Source organism: Glycine max, chromosome 16, assembly GCF_000004515.6.
Source record: "Glycine max cultivar Williams 82 chromosome 16, Glycine_max_v4.0, whole genome shotgun sequence".
NCBI lineage: Eukaryota > Viridiplantae > Streptophyta > Magnoliopsida > Fabales > Fabaceae > Glycine > Glycine max.
The window spans coordinates 21,076,502-21,084,217 of record NC_038252.2 but is presented as its reverse complement, the minus strand read 5'-3'; positions in this window follow the sequence as shown (position 1 = coordinate 21,084,217).

The window sequence follows — 7,716 nt, the reverse complement described above, 5'->3', positions numbered from 1 at the left end:
ATATATATATATATATAATTAAACATTTTGAAGGATTATGAATTTTATAACAATGATTTAAAATTATTATTATTATTATTATTAGCAAATAAAAATAGAAATAATAATTAAATAAGAAAGACTGTAGCCTTAATTTTAAAATTATTTTTTAAAGTAATTATTTTCTTTATAAAATTTTATTTTTAGAATAATTATTTATTTAGTGTTTTAAAAAATAATAATAATTTAATATGCTTAATTCAATATATGTATATTAATAATTTATGCACTTAATTAAAATATTTTATATCTATACATATATGTAAATTAAAATAATATATATATATATATATATATATATTTAATTTTTAATTCTTTAAAATACTTGAATTTAATTTTTTTGCAAATAAAATTATACTCACTATATTATAAAAATAGAATATATGAGAAAATGGTTTGATGAAAATAATTGTAAACATCTTATTAAATTTTGGATAAACTGTATTAATATATATTTAATTTGATTACTTTTAACGGTAATAATTTATACTAACTTTTCAAACTTCAAAATAAGAAAGATATTTTTTTATTTGTAAGAAGTAAAAAAAAGTAGTATGTTAAAAGCTTTTTCTGTTTCTTTTTTGTATTTTCAGATAAGCAAGCACTCTTACATAATCATTCCTTATCAATACTGAATTAGATGCTAGAAGTATTATCAAATCATTTCACCAATTAATTCGTTTTGTTGATTTTTTAAGCAAAAAATAATTCATTCAATATTTAAATTAAATCAATCAATAATGTATAAAATTGATTTAAATTTTGTAAACTGTTTTATAACATTTTAAAATTTAAATTTAATTCATAACATGAACTGACTCATTATCATCAGAATGAAAACAATTATTCTCTCTTATATACTCTATATTCTTTCATGAAGTTTAAGAGTAAATTAGCATGTGCATTTTTTTATTTTTTATCTTGATGCTTTTATATATATAAGAAATGAAGGATGATCATAGAATAATTTTTTAAGAAAAAAACATAGCATTAAAAACTTGTAATAAATATGTAACATGTAAAATGAAAGTGGAGTCAAATGAAATTTGTTTGTCACTATTTTAAAGATACAAAACCTTAACCACTCACTCCTCTTAACTTCCTTTTGCTTCATTTTGCTAATCAACTATTAAGTATTAATATCTATATGATAATCTCTTCATAATATTCTTGAGTATATCTACGAATAAACGCAAACAATCAAACATCAAGATAATTAAGTTAACTTAATAATAAAAAAGATATCAAAACTTATGTTAACATTATCTGAATATTATTTTATTTGTTAATTGTCCCTATTTGTTGTCCTTTTATTTGCTCAATATTTTTTTGCTTAATTAATATTTATTTCTCATTTTGTTAATATAGTTTGATGTAATGAGAATGTCACTCAACATCTTTCATTTAACTTTCTTGCAACATTGAAACTTAATAATATAAGAAATAAAAATTCATCATCAAATGAATTTGACGAAACATGTGAAGTGAGGATTGAGAGAACCAAGCACTCCCTAATAACTAATTTCTATTATTATTATTATTATTATTATTATTATTATTATTATTATTATTATTATTATATGTTCTCTCCACATAACTTTATGCATTTTTTCTTTTTTTTCTTATTTTATTATTATGTTTTGATAATTATCGTTTAACTATTTCATATATGTTTTTATTTTTTTCTTTTCTACTATATTATAAACAAATAATGTGTACATTCTTATCCTTTCTCATTTTTAGAACAAAAAATCAATAATTAATTTGACTTTTACTTTATATTTTCAACTTATAATATTTTTTTAACATAACATGAAGAGTCCTTATTATAGATGATATTTATAGTAGTAGTATAGTAATAGTAAGTTCACTTAAATGTCTTTCAAAATTATTTTTTCCTTGTATAAATATAACATTTTAAAAATACAATTAAGTTGATACAATAACCTCACTGATATTTTAAAGGAAAAAGTATATTAAATAATACACAGTTTACGACACTAATTAAGTTTAATATATAAGTAATATACAAATAAGATAATAATAAAATAAATATTACTCTTTATATTTATGATATTTGATGAATAATTGTTATTCTTTAATATCTAAATTATATATAAAAAAGTACTTGATGTAATCCTACCCTAAGGGTATTGGATAGAAGATTTCAAGAAGATTGAGCCAGACAGATAAGAGAAGGCGCGAGGGTTCTCATGAGCCTTAGGGTAGATTTTGGGCCATGAACTAAGTATGAACCCACTTATCTTTGTATATATTAGATTAGAGTTTTACTATTTTTGGACCTTGTATTTAGGACTCCGTAATATAAGTAGGGTACTTTAGTAATGTAGGATTTTTCGGCCCTTGTATTTTAGGGCTCCTAGACTAGTTGTTGTATTAGAGATAGTTTTGTGATTTCACATGCATTAAGTGAATATTTGATGTGTGTTGGGAGATAAATTTAATTGAATTGGGAGAAGCCCAACCCAATTAAAATTTAGAGGAGGAGGTGAACATTTGTTTGCTACACCTAATTGTCATATCATATAGTCACACTTTGTGCATGTCATTCATGTTTTACATGTCTCATGACACCTAAGCATACTTAGTGGAGAATCTTGGACTTAATCTTGGATTAGTAGGTTGAATCATAGCTAAAATTCACTAATCATAATTAGTGAAATTTTGCCTCTAAATTTGGCTCCACAAATTCAAATTCAAGTGAAATTTGAATAGAAATTCAAATTTCCCTCCAATTTTGTGTGACACTTAGCTATAGATAGAGACCTTGTGTGTGTATTTTTTCAACTTTGACTATATTTAAGAATTACACTTCAAAGTTCAAACCTCATTTGAGTCACAAAATTTTGTGCTCCTTTCTCCTTCTCCCTTCACTCTCTTCTCTTACCTTCAAGCTCTTATTCATGGCTTCCTATAGTGATGAGCTTGTTCTTGACTCATCTTCTCCTTGAAGTGACGTCTCCAATCATCTTTCTTCCTTCTCCATTCCGTTGCCATTGATCCTCAAGAAGCGCATGACTCTATTGATGAAGAAGATTTCAGGCCTACAAGCTCCACATGAAATTACGTCATTGTTAATGTCTTATAATTGATCATTATGAAAAATATATTATTATTATTATTATAATATGTTTAAAGTATTCAATAATAGAATAGTTATAATTATTAAATAACATTGTTTTTGCAAATTCACTAAAAGTGAGAAAAAAGTAACATATAAAAAGAAAAAAATTTAATAATATAACAAAATTATGACTACATAAAAACTCTAATAGATAAATAATAATTCTTATATAGATAAATATTTCCTAATAATAATTAAATTAAAACATATAAAGTCTCTAATATATAAAAATTCTTATAGTTAAATAACCTTAAAAAGAAACAAGTAATGAAATTAAAATAAAAAAACAAGTGGCAGTAGTAATAATTAATAGTAAAAACTTATATCACATAATTAATATTGATATCTTCAAAATGATTAAAATATCAATTTAAAATAAAATTTAATTTTTACAATAAAATTATTTAAAAATATTACCTGTAAACACGAAAAATTGAAGTGCATGTAAACATAGCATTTAAAATAGCAAATATGAATACTCAAATTTAAATAATTATCAATATATGTTTTTATATTTTTTTAATTTATTGATATATGTATTATGTCATTATTATTACTTAGAGGGAGAACAATCAAAATAAATTTGAATAAACTTAATATTTTTTTAAAATATCTCATCAATTAAAAACATAATAAAATATCTTCTCAAGTTTAATATAATTATATTTTATATATTTAAAAATTAATTTTATTAATATATATATATATATATATATATATATATATATATATATATATATATATATATATATATATATATATATATATATATATATAATTCAATTGAACCTGTGCATTACACATGTTTAAAATCTAGTATAAAATAAAAAATATATGGGTCTCATAAAGGAAAAACATATTTAATAGTAACATTTAAATTGATTAATTGTTATTCATATTTAATTTTTTTACTTCATAAAAAAAATTAATATGTTTTTTGTCCCAAAATAAGCATAGCATTTAGGAAAAGATTGTTTCAAAATAAGTATCATGTTAGATACCACCAAATAGGTGGATCAACTTTGTTGTCCATAATTGTTTTAATATAATATTAATTATTTTTTCCATTGATACTCCTAATAAATACTCCCTTCTTCCCAAGATGATTACATTTTTAGGCTTTGAAAAAAAGTCAAATTGACTAATGTTCTCACTTTTCAATGAGATATTCAAATATCTATTCCAATTTTGCCTTATAATAAATAATATTGTCTTGCAAAAATTAATAATACATTTATTGAATATAAGAGGAACAAGGTTACTTTAGTAAAATTATTCTCTAATAAATGATAATTATCTTAGAATACTTATTTTCTTGGTTAGTGTGAAAAATCTTAAACATCAGTCATTTTGGAATGGATGGAGTATCACTTTAATTTTTCATGATAATATTAATATTAAGATTAGTTTCTTAAAGTTACTATTCACTTTATTAGTTTTGTAAAGTTACTATTCTCTATATAAAACAATCTACAACACACTTGTTTTTGGACAAAAGGAATAGTAAATGAGTATTATAAATATATTCCCTATCTCTATAATTGAAAATATATTCTTTATAATTGATATTATTAAAGACTATGAAATTAGGAGAAAATCAGTAAATATAATATAAGATTTTATAAAATTTTATGATTATGAATAAATTCCTATCTAAAAGAAAATAAATTTAAAAAAATGTGCCAGAAAATGTATTTTAATTTTTCTTAAATTAATAATGCTTAATTATATATTATTTATAATTAATTAAGGAAATATGATCTAGATCCCTAATAATTTTTCTTGATAGAGATTATAATTAATTCCAAGAATACGGTGGCAGAAAAAAAATTATTTCATGGATTATTTTGTTGGTCTCGATAGAATTTATAATTAATTAAGGAAATATGACTCAAATCACCAAATATTTTTCCTTAATAGAAATTATAATTAGTTCCATGAATATGATGAAATGAGAATATATTTCATAAATTGTTTTGTTGGTCTAGGCAAAACTATCTAGGGGGTGATTAGATGTTCAGGAAACTGTTACCACTTTTTCTAAAGTTTTCAAAAAATTGTTTACCACCATCTCTTCTTGGATTGTTGAACCAATGAAATCTTAAAATCAAAGTTTAAAATGTGATGGAAATGCCCTGGAAAACTTTAATCATCATATAAATATGTAGAATCAATTGAACAAAGATTCAGTTATGTAGAATACACAAATCACAAAACTCATAAAAGAGATTAGGGAAAGGGAGATGAATGACTCAACAATTTATATTAGTTCAATCATTTTTTACCTACATCCAATTATACACAACTACCTTAGTTAGTTATTTTCATTATGAATCTCAAAGTATTATAAACAAAAATGCACATACAAAGAAATTCAAAAACTTCCTTTCCAGCTCGAATCCTTCAAGTGGAAATCACAAAAGCTTGTTGAACCCTTCAAGAAGAACCTGAGAAATCCTATCTCAGAAAACACAAACAAGTCCTTGAAGCTTTGAATCAATAAGCTCTTGGTTGAACACAAGCCATGAGGTTGTCTTCAATCATCAACATCAAAGACCTCAATGTTGTTGATCTTCATCATCAATCTTTGAAAACCCTTCTAATAACTTCCTCTCAATGAGTCATAAATTTAAAAATCATTTTGGAAGCATATGGGCTCAATATAAGATGAGCTATTTATAAAGAATATGTTATATAGTAGCTTTGATCTATTATGACACTTTTGTAATTGGTTAAATCATTTTATACAAACATGGATTTTCAATGAAGAACAATGTAACCGATTACCAAAACCTTGTAATTGATTAAATTAATCTTACAAAGCCATCTATGAAAATTAGAAGCATTGTAATCAATTACCAAATAGTTGTAATCGATTATTTCGATCAAACATATACTTCCTATTCTATGAGAAGCGATGTAATCTATTAACACAATGTTGTAATCAATTAATTTGTTATTTTTCTCCTAGAATGAGAAGTTAACCTCTTTTGAATCAATGTTGACTTGTGTAATTGATTACACACTTGTTTTAATCGATTACGAAGTTCATAAATTGTTCAATGAACTTCAAATCTTTCAAAGATAACTAATCTAAACACAGAGGAGATAAACCAAAGCAAGATTAAGTAGTTCTAATCACACATGCCAAACTCTAAACATACAATACAATGCGACACCCATTAAATGTGTTTTGACATGCAAAATATCAAAATCAAAACTAAATTTAAAGAGATAGATGAGTCTTCAATCTACATGTTTTAGTGCTCTTTCTTGTAGGTGTAAATTTAATACTACTCCATACATACATACATACATATATATATATATATATATATATATATACACACACATATAAAACTAATTTTACATTGATTAAGAATGTTGGTTATGTAATTTAATTCTACTAATTATATTTAAAAAATAATTATTTTTCATAAAGTTCTCTTCATTGAAATTTGGTTTCAAGAATAAAAAGGATTTATTGGAATTAGAATCACAATTAATTGAAGGATATGTTGGGAATATAAATAGAGTCAATAATTAAAAATTGCTTATATTTGAGTTTATTTTGTTGTGCTTATATTTTGGTCAGGAGGAAATATATATTGTTGGTTACTAATGCATAATCATTTATATGGTGAGAGATTTGTTTTTTTGCAAGTATATCTTATAGTACTTACAAAGAAAATATATACTTGTTATAATTACCTTACCTACTATGATTAAGTTTTTTATGAATACAAATTAAAATAAAAAGTTCAACGACATTTTGATGTGGAAAGAATAAACATGGTATTGTCACATAACATTTGCCTACTGTAAAATCTTTTTATAGATTAAATAATTAATAATTTATTAATTATAATAGATATTGTATAATTAAGTCTTATATATTATTTGAATTTAATTGATTTTTTTTATTATTGAATTTTATTATTTTGATATGCTTTTTTTTAAAAAAAAATGAACATCAGTTCAACACTACAAAGTTTTGACACTCAAGTGTTAGGTATGGAGCATCCTTGAAAATATCGACAAATCTTCTAGATTAATATGTCCAATTACACACAACAAAACAAATGAGAAGGAAATATATATTTGGAAATAATGCTAATTACACCACAAAAAATGTGGTTTAATAACTAGCATGAGAAGCAAAACCATACAAGACATTTGACCAACTATTACATTAATTATAAGCATCAAGATACCCAACACATTAAAAATAAAAAAACAAGTTCATCAAAAAGCTGTAACCACAACCAAGAGTCCATCACACAAACTTTAGAATCAAGTTTATATTGCCACAACCCCAATACATATACCAAAACATAACTATCTCACACAAACTATAATACAATAATCATTGGATTTCTTACAAGCATTATTTCCAGGTAGTATAAAACGCAGAAGCAAATCAAAGCTTGAAGTGAAATGTAGAAGCATGTAAAGTGCAAAACCTAATCAATCCATGATAATGAGTAAAATAAAACAAGATAGTAAAATAAAACAGAAAAATACAAGTTACT